At 47.9% G+C, this 8,099-nt stretch overlaps 1 protein-coding gene and 1 long non-coding RNA gene across 44 annotated transcripts in view; one reads left to right on the forward strand and one right to left on the reverse strand.

Moving 5' to 3' along the window:
* LOC142032347 (alcohol dehydrogenase 1-like) overlaps positions 1-8,099 on the reverse strand; it is a 330,614-nt gene that overhangs the window by 231,789 nt on the left and 90,726 nt on the right. For 42 of the 43 annotated variants that reach the window (XM_075031193.1, XM_075031006.1, XM_075031212.1 and 39 more), the window contains 3 exons: positions 3,623-3,924; positions 3,437-3,489; positions 2,430-2,592 (listed from right to left, as the gene is read on the reverse strand). The gene's annotated coding sequence lies outside the window, so the exon portion shown is untranslated. The remainder of the gene's footprint in view (positions 1-2,429; positions 2,593-3,436; positions 3,490-3,622; positions 3,925-8,099) is intronic. The other variant, XM_075031276.1, reaches the window with a different exon arrangement.
* Positions 5,410-7,734, forward strand: LOC142032717 (uncharacterized). Its single transcript, XR_012650962.1, has 2 exons — positions 5,410-5,812; positions 6,535-7,734. It is a non-coding gene; the product is annotated as an uncharacterized LOC142032717 (long non-coding RNA).

Below are 8,099 nucleotides of genomic sequence, written 5' to 3' on the forward strand. Positions count from 1 at the left end.
AAAGCTTCCTCAGGGGCACTTCACCCATCCTAGTTGTGGTGGGTTGACCCCGGCTGGACACCAGGTGCCCACCAAAGCCGCTCTATCGCTCCCCCCCACCAGCTGGACAGGGGAGAGAAAATATAGCAAAAGGCTTGTGGGTCGAGATAAGGACAGGGAGATCACTCAGCAATTACTGTCACAGGCAAAACAGACTCAACTTGGGGAAAATTAATTTCATTCATTACCAATCAAAATCAGAGTACGATAATGAGAAATAAAACCAAACCTTAAAACACCTTCCCCCACCCCTCCCTTCTTCCCGGGCACAGCTTCACTTCTGAATTCTCTACCTCCTCCCCCCTCCAGCAGCACAGGGAGACAGGGAATGGGGGTTGGGGTCAGTTCATCACACGTGGTCTCTGCTGCCCCTTCCTCCTCAGGGGCAGGACTTCTCACAGCCTTCCCCTGCTCCACCGTGGGGTCCCTCCCATGGGAGACAGTCCCCCACAAACTTCTCCAATAGGAAGCCTTCCCGTGGGGTGCAGTCCTTCTGGAACAGATTGCTCCAGCATGGGTCCCCCGCCGGGTCACAAGTCCTGCCAGAAAACCTGCTCCAGCGTGGGCTTCTCGCCCCATGGGGCCACAGGTCCTGCCAGGAGCCTACTCCAGCGCAGGCTTCCCACGGGGTCACAGCCTCCTTCGGGCATCCACCTGCTCCGGCGTGGGGTCCTCCACGGGCTGCAGGTGGATATCTGCTCCACCGTGGACCTCCATGGGCTGCAGGGCGACAACCTGCCTCACCATGGTCTTCCCCACGGGCTGCAGAGGAATCTCCGCTCTGTCACCTGGAGCACGACCTCCCCCTCCTTCTTCACTGACCTGGGCATCTGCAGGGTCGTTTCTCTCACATATTCTCTTTCCCGGCTGCGACTGGTGTCGCGCAGGTTGCTTTTTCCTTTCCCCTTCTTAAATCTCTTCTCCCAGAGGCGCTACCACTGTCACTAATGGGCTCAGCCTTGGCCAGCAGGGGGTCCATCTTGGAGCTGGCTGGCGTTGGCCCCGTCAGACATAGGGGAAGCTTCTAGCAGCTTCTCACAGAAGCCACCTCTGTAGCCCACCCCGCTACCAAAACCTTGCCATGCAAACTCAATACACTAGTAGTAAAGGAAGAACAAGGTTATGTTCAATGTGTGAATCTCAAGATCAGAATTAAAGTCCTTTATGTTGGGAAGTCTCTCAGATACGTAGTAACCTGTCAATCCATCCTGAACTTTGCCATTCCCCAATACAAATGCTGCCCAGTCACGTTTTCACCCTAAGCTTAAGCTGTGTATGTGTCCTCCGACGCCTTCCTTGATCCTACCTGCCTGCTTTATCAGTGACCTGGATTCTTTAGCAGGAGATGCTGAAGCAGATTCTTACAGTCACGTCAGGGTGCAGCAGGGATGGAGAAACTCTTCAGGCTACTCTGGCAAGGCAGCTGCATTTCTATGTCCTTTAATAAAATTAGATGCCCTATCTTCTGAACTATCACTTGTCCCTACCCCCAACAGCTGGGAGTCTGCTGTCTTTAGGATCTGTCTGCTGTTACTGAGAAGGTTTGGATAGTACACCAATTTAAATGGTCATGCATCCACGTCAAGTATTTCTAAATGTTTCATGAAGTGCTCAGCTTGCAAACCAACATTCCTCTGCAAGTATTTATTTCTGTCCTTCTTCAGAGAGGTTATGCTGTCACTGCAGATCTGGCCTATTCAATAAACACGTAAAATCTTTGCATTGTGCAGTGAACACAGAAATGAGTTATGCACTTTATCGTGATAACTAAATATGGGCAAGTCTTCAGAGCTCTCAGAAAAAAATCAAAGAACTGAGCTCAGGCAGCTGTGCCACCATTTAAAGCAATTTCATTAAGCAGTTAAGAAAAAGAATAAAATGCATTAGGTTAACATCAACTATTACCAACTCTACCAACTACCTCTCGTGTGACTGAGAGGAAAAGCTCGGTATCCTCCTAATGCTCAAAATTCTTATTTCCACACATACTTACTAACATGGCTGGGAGCCTTAGGTCCACTTTGAAAGAGAAAGTAACTTGATGGGGCATTTGCAGCCCCTCTAGCAAAACCATTCTGAGGCAGAACTGTGCGTAGCTTCATGGTGAACATACGGCACAAACTGTTTCTATATTCCTGTTTTTGGAATCAAACCAACTTACCGCATCTCCATGAAGGCAAACAAAAATCTTTGGCAAGCTTATATAAATGTACATTCCAAACCCTAAAAAATTCAGCAACTGACCTAAGCAGGTCTGGGAGTCACCACAATCTGAAACATGCTAACTGTCCTCCACAAGCTGCTCTCCAGTTTTTGCGCTCTGACGTTGCATCAGCACTGTCACTGGAGAACCTTTCAACATTTGTACGTGAAGAGTAAGTTTCTTTTACCTTTAGCACCATCAGGTCATCAAAGCTGCAGTCCACAATGAGGCGAAGTGTACTAGGAACAACTTCCCTTCGCATACGCTTTCTGTCATTCACTTCACTACTGGAGTCCGATTTTGACTGACGTTCAAGTTTTCTCTTCTGGCGTTTTTCTTTTCGTTTCTGCCTAAAGAGACAAACAAACAAATACATCTTCAAAAAGTGCTGCCAAATCTGCTGAGGCACGTGTTATGCACACAAATGCATACTTCTACGATCAAGGTGGTTGTCCCATGACCGTGGTAGTTTAAACTTATCCTGTTGCTTCCATTTGTGCTAGGCTGATACCAGCATGAAACACACCCCCCATCTTTGTGAAGTTCTGTATATACCTACAAAGACAGACATCTGACACAAATTCAACGAAGTCAATAGTGGGAGTTGCGTGGATTTACGGGTGCTCCGAGTCAGGTCTCATAACAGAAACAACCAAAAAGATTGCCAAAATTGCACTATCGGAATCGGAATGTGGAAGGCAATTTACCTCCTGTTTCAAGTTTTTCAAAAGACTTCTGAAACAGTTGTTTCTTCCCTCTGGTCCCCTGACGGGAGCAGGCAGTTGGGAGATCAAATTTCAGAGACAGCAACTTTAACAGCCACTCTCTGGGGGAGGAACACTTTGCATTCAGCAGGACAAGGATAAACCACCACCAGCCCATTTGCAGATAAGGTTTCTCTCAACAAAATAAAACAGAAGCTCATCATCTTCCAAAACTATTTTAACAGGTTGTAAGTCAACATAACTTACAGCAGAGCATTTCATGTGTCAAAAGAAATTTTTTTTAGTCACTGACTTTGTAAGATTCACCAAGTCTGACAGCACTGGGGAAAGAGGACGCAGCCCATTCAGAAAGGGACAAAGCCACATGTTACTTCTCCCCTCCGACAAACCAAAAACATGCAAGTTTGAATCCCTCCCGACATCCTCTTCAAGTTGAGGAACACTTCTAGTATGAAGAGAGAATGCTTACCTTTATAGCTTCTTCATATGCAGATGGAGTAGCCTGTGACTACTGCTTTAAACCTGGCATGGGAGAAAACTAGTTCAACTGCCTTGATTTGCTAAAGCAATCCACACGCAAATTCTGCTGACACATCATTATTATTAGCACTCAATACTACACATGATCCTGCAAAAGCTATTTTGCAAACCACACCTCTGTAGATCTTTCTGTTCTTCCCACTGTTTCTGCTTCAACAGCTTCTTCCTTTGCCTCTTGGACATGGGCTCAAGGCATTCTTCCTTGTCTGAGCCTGCCTCCTGTCTCTCTACCGGACTGTCACTTGACTTCACCTTTCCTTCCACATCAGGAACTTCAGGAGACATGGTGTTTTCTGTTGGCACCTCTGGACTTTCTCTTGGTGTTTCTGATGACATTCGCTTTTGGCTGGGTTTCCTGACTTGTTCCTCAACACTTGATAAATATTTCACTGAAAGCAAGCTCTTCCCTCACCAATCCTGTAAGAAACAAAACAGTAGTATGAGTGTTATTAACAAGAAGTGCAATTAGAAAAAATATTACTCTACACCTACTGTAAACCTGAATAAAGAAAAAATAATAAGTACGAGATGGCCTTTTCTTGTTTAAAGCTAGGTTAGTGCCTCTGCAAACAGTAACATGTAAAATACCAGAGAGATTATAATCTGTATTCAGATCCCGTCTAAAACTCTGCCTGCTACATTGCAGCTATTCAACAGTTTCCAATTAGAAACTCTGTGAAAACACAACGGCATAAAAGCAGGGAATCACACTGGATTAAACATAAAAGAAAAACCATCAGCAGTACTATTATGTGTACACAAACTATTTTCAAACATAGAAACAGAAAAAATCAAAGAGGTTATCTTGTGATAGAACTAAAGCCATTTGGGGGGAAAAAAAAAGGTGAACAAGCTGTACACCTTCAAAATTAATTTTTATTTCTTCTGAGAACCAAAGACACTGGCCAACCACTGATGCTGGCCACTGTCAGTGGTCAAAACACAGCAAGTAAGGGGATGAACAGACTGAACTGTTAACTCAGCAAAACGTTCTGCATTCAAATCAGTTACAATTATACCCTCTCCTTTTCAATAACAAGTATTATTTTTTAATAGTAGCAGCTCCCCTGTGCTCAACAGCCGCGTAGTTTTCTACAGATAACTACTTCACTGGAGAAGGCTGCGCTGACAGAGCCAACATGCAGAAAAAACAATCCCCTGGCTTCTTCAGTAACAGAAGAGCTGGAAAACCACACGAAACGCCAGAAAACCAGACGTGTTTCAGCTAACACGCCCCAGTTTCCCTCCCTGGGGGTGTTACGACCTTAAGGCCCAGGGAGCCGAGATGGTTGTGGGTGCCAAACGGCACGGCCTGGCGCGGCACAGGTGCGTCTGCAGCCGCCACAGCGTGCACGCCCCGCGGATACCGAGCTCTATACGTACATCTGTGTACGTATATATACACCCATATACACACATACATCTATATACAGACACGTATCTATGTATACACACATTATATATATAGAAACACACGCGTTATTTTTGCTCACGCGCCGAAGTACCTCATAAGTCCACAGGACCGGCCACCTCCGCCCACAAGGGCCCGGGGAAGGGCCGCGACCCGCCCGCCACAGGCGGCAGCGACAGCCGGGAGTGGGGAGGGGGTGTCACGCTCCCCAGGCCGCCATTTTCCCCGCCTTCCCTCAGAGGAAAGCCGAGCCCGAACCCCAGCTCCCGTCCCGCCCCACCCCCTCCCACACCAAGGGGTAACGGACGCGGCGGGGGAGGGAAGGGGGGGCTGTAACGTACCCGCGAGCCGCCCCACGCGCAGCGCCGGGGGGAGGAGGGGTGGGGAAGGGGCGGGTGATGGGAGGAGGGGGAGGAGCAACGGCTCCGCCACGCGCGCCTCCCCTCCCCTCCCCGCCCGCCACGACTTCAGATCCCGGCGAGCAACGGGCGGCGGTCACGTGGCGCTAACGGACAGCGCCCCGGCGCTGAGGGGAAGCGCCGCGCCGCGCCGCGCCACGCCACGCAGATAGCGAGTGAGCGCGAGTTTCGGCGAGTTTCCCCTCTCCTGCCCGCGGAGCGTCCGGTAGCCGTGTCGGGACCCGTCCCGGCCGGTTGCGCAGGCAGGGGGGGAGCTGGCCTCGCCCGTTTGCGCTGATCGCTCTGTTCTCAGTCAGCTCTGGCGTCAGCTGGAACAGCTGCCAGTCAAATAGGAAAGGAACAAACAACCACCGTAACAAAAGCACTCGAGGATCAGTCGCAGTTTGGGAGGGTTTCTCGGTTTTGCATCATCCCTTACAACAGCGGCTGACAAGCCGAGGTCGGCTGCCAGTGGCGGCCACCGGCCCACGGCAGGGTGAGTGGACGTGGGTGCCGTGGCCAGGCTTTAGGGGCCTTTAGAGCCTGCCCTTGCAGGCTTTTGCTTTACTTATTAATCTGTCTTTATCTCAACCCATGAGTTTCCTCACTTCTACTCTTCTAATTTTCTCACCCATCCCACTGGGGGGGGGGGGGGGGGGAGTGAGCGAGTGGCTGTGTGGGGCTTAGCTGCTGGCTGGGGTTAAACCACGGCAGATGTCCAAAGGATCAGGGACATGAAACGCTGCAGGTGCTCATTAGTATGAAGTGCAGAGATAAAATGGAGCAGCAGGTAAGATCCAGAGCTAGCATGCAGGGCAGGTCACATGAAACCTGTTCAAACAGCTTAGGCACCATATCTGAAGGTTATACAAACGTGCATGACAGGGCAATGGAGCTGCATTAAGCAAGCACGGGATGATGACATCCAGTTTTGTGAGGAGGTAAACAAAGACTTGCAGAAATAAACACCAATACATTCCCAGAACACCCAGAAAATAAGTAAATTGCTCAGGGGACGATGCCTCATTGATTTTAGTAAGCTCAAGAACAAAAGCCAAAGGTGGAAGCTGCTGCAAATTAGCCAGACACCAGTTATGAAAGTTTATGGGTTTAGAGCAAGTATTAAAAAAATCTGAAGAGGAAAATAATATCTAAGGAGAGTACTGAATCAAGTATGAACACCCCCTTTTTAAATAATGCCTTTTATCTTCCTTTTAGGTCTCTGAAAAATCACAGCCAAGTGAAAAACGAGAATAACAAAGCACATCTTGCACTACTTGAAGTAAAAAAGGAACAAAAGGGAATGAGTATGAATCAACGGTTTTATTATATACTGGCTTTAGGAGTGTCAGTAGCAGACGCTGTTGTTCCAGCTAACAGAGCTACCTTCTTGGAAGAGAGACAATTAAGCTATACATTTCAAAGATGGGCCAAATTTTAGTCAGCCTTAGATTTGGAAGTCATACTGAAGTTCATCTCTACCTTCCAGAGTAACTTATCACAAGAAGAATGTGTGCTAACTCAAAGCTTATTTTAAAATCCCCCTGCACAGTAAACGGATATTTTCCAATAATATGAACCAACAACCAACAGCAGCACGGTGAACCTATGATCTTCAGTGTGATTACCTAATGAGCTGCATGCTGGATCTATGACATATCCTGAGCAGTAAAAAGTTTTGTTTAAGTCAAAGAAATGCTGGAACTCTTCAAACTTATCTGACCTTATCCTCAAGCTCTAAGGATTTTAGGAATGCCATCTTCAAGATCTATTTTACAAATAGGTAAATGCATTGTTAATTCACACAAGCCACCCAGTGCAGAGGAGAATCTTCCTCTAGAAGTTCTGTGACAGCGCTCGCACTGAGGTACCACCGTAATGATTCAAAACAGACTAACCTCCAAATGTGTTGTTACAGCCATCCACATCACTGCAAAGTGTGCATCAGCAGCGTGACAGTACCCATAAACCAATACATGCTTACATCGTCATCCATCTATTGATTTTCAGCTAACTATGCATTTAAATAGCTGATACCTGATCTTTCTTGAAGCTGCCAACAGGAAGGTTCAGGTTATTAAGCAGTTTCAGGAAAGGGACAGATGTCAGTAGGTAACAATATTTCAAAGGCAAGCCCAACAGTCCTAGGCTGCACTTCAGGCTATTTTCTTTTTGAGTTCCTTGGCTCTGGGGCACAAAGAGTGGGCACAGCCAGTCTCCCAGCTGCAGCTGGCAGTCAAAGTGCCTCAAGACTGCCCTGAGCTGAGGTGCTGATGTGGCTTTTTGGAATAACTGGTCAGTGTGGATCCCCTTGGCCAGCTACAGCCCTGTGCAGCACGCCAGCTTGTACTGCAAAAAACCACCATCAGTGGCCAACTTCTTGACTGAAAGCCCCTAAGATGGGATTATTCAGAGAGGCTCTTTTCCACTCCGATAATTCAGATGCCCTCCTGCAAAGGCTAGAATCAAACACAGTTGCTCCATAAGCAAACATAGGGTCAATGAGCACATATGACACGGGACCCGAGTCTACGTGGAAACCAAATTAAAGATAGATTGACCTGAATCCAGGAAAAGGACAAGCAGGGGGCTAGTACACTAACCTGCAGTAGTACAGTGTTTGGGAAATTGCCACAGCACAGATGCAGATGAACGCTGCTGGGGTCCCTGACTTCAGGAATCTGGTAGATCTGTCACGGCCCACCCACAACCAGGGGGGCCGAGTCTCAGTGGGAAGGGAACGAGACAACAGGCTTACTTATGGCACCTTGCTGTGAGCTGCC

This window comes from Buteo buteo, chromosome 1 (assembly GCF_964188355.1).
Source record: "Buteo buteo chromosome 1, bButBut1.hap1.1, whole genome shotgun sequence".
NCBI classification, from domain to species: domain Eukaryota; kingdom Metazoa; phylum Chordata; class Aves; order Accipitriformes; family Accipitridae; genus Buteo; species Buteo buteo.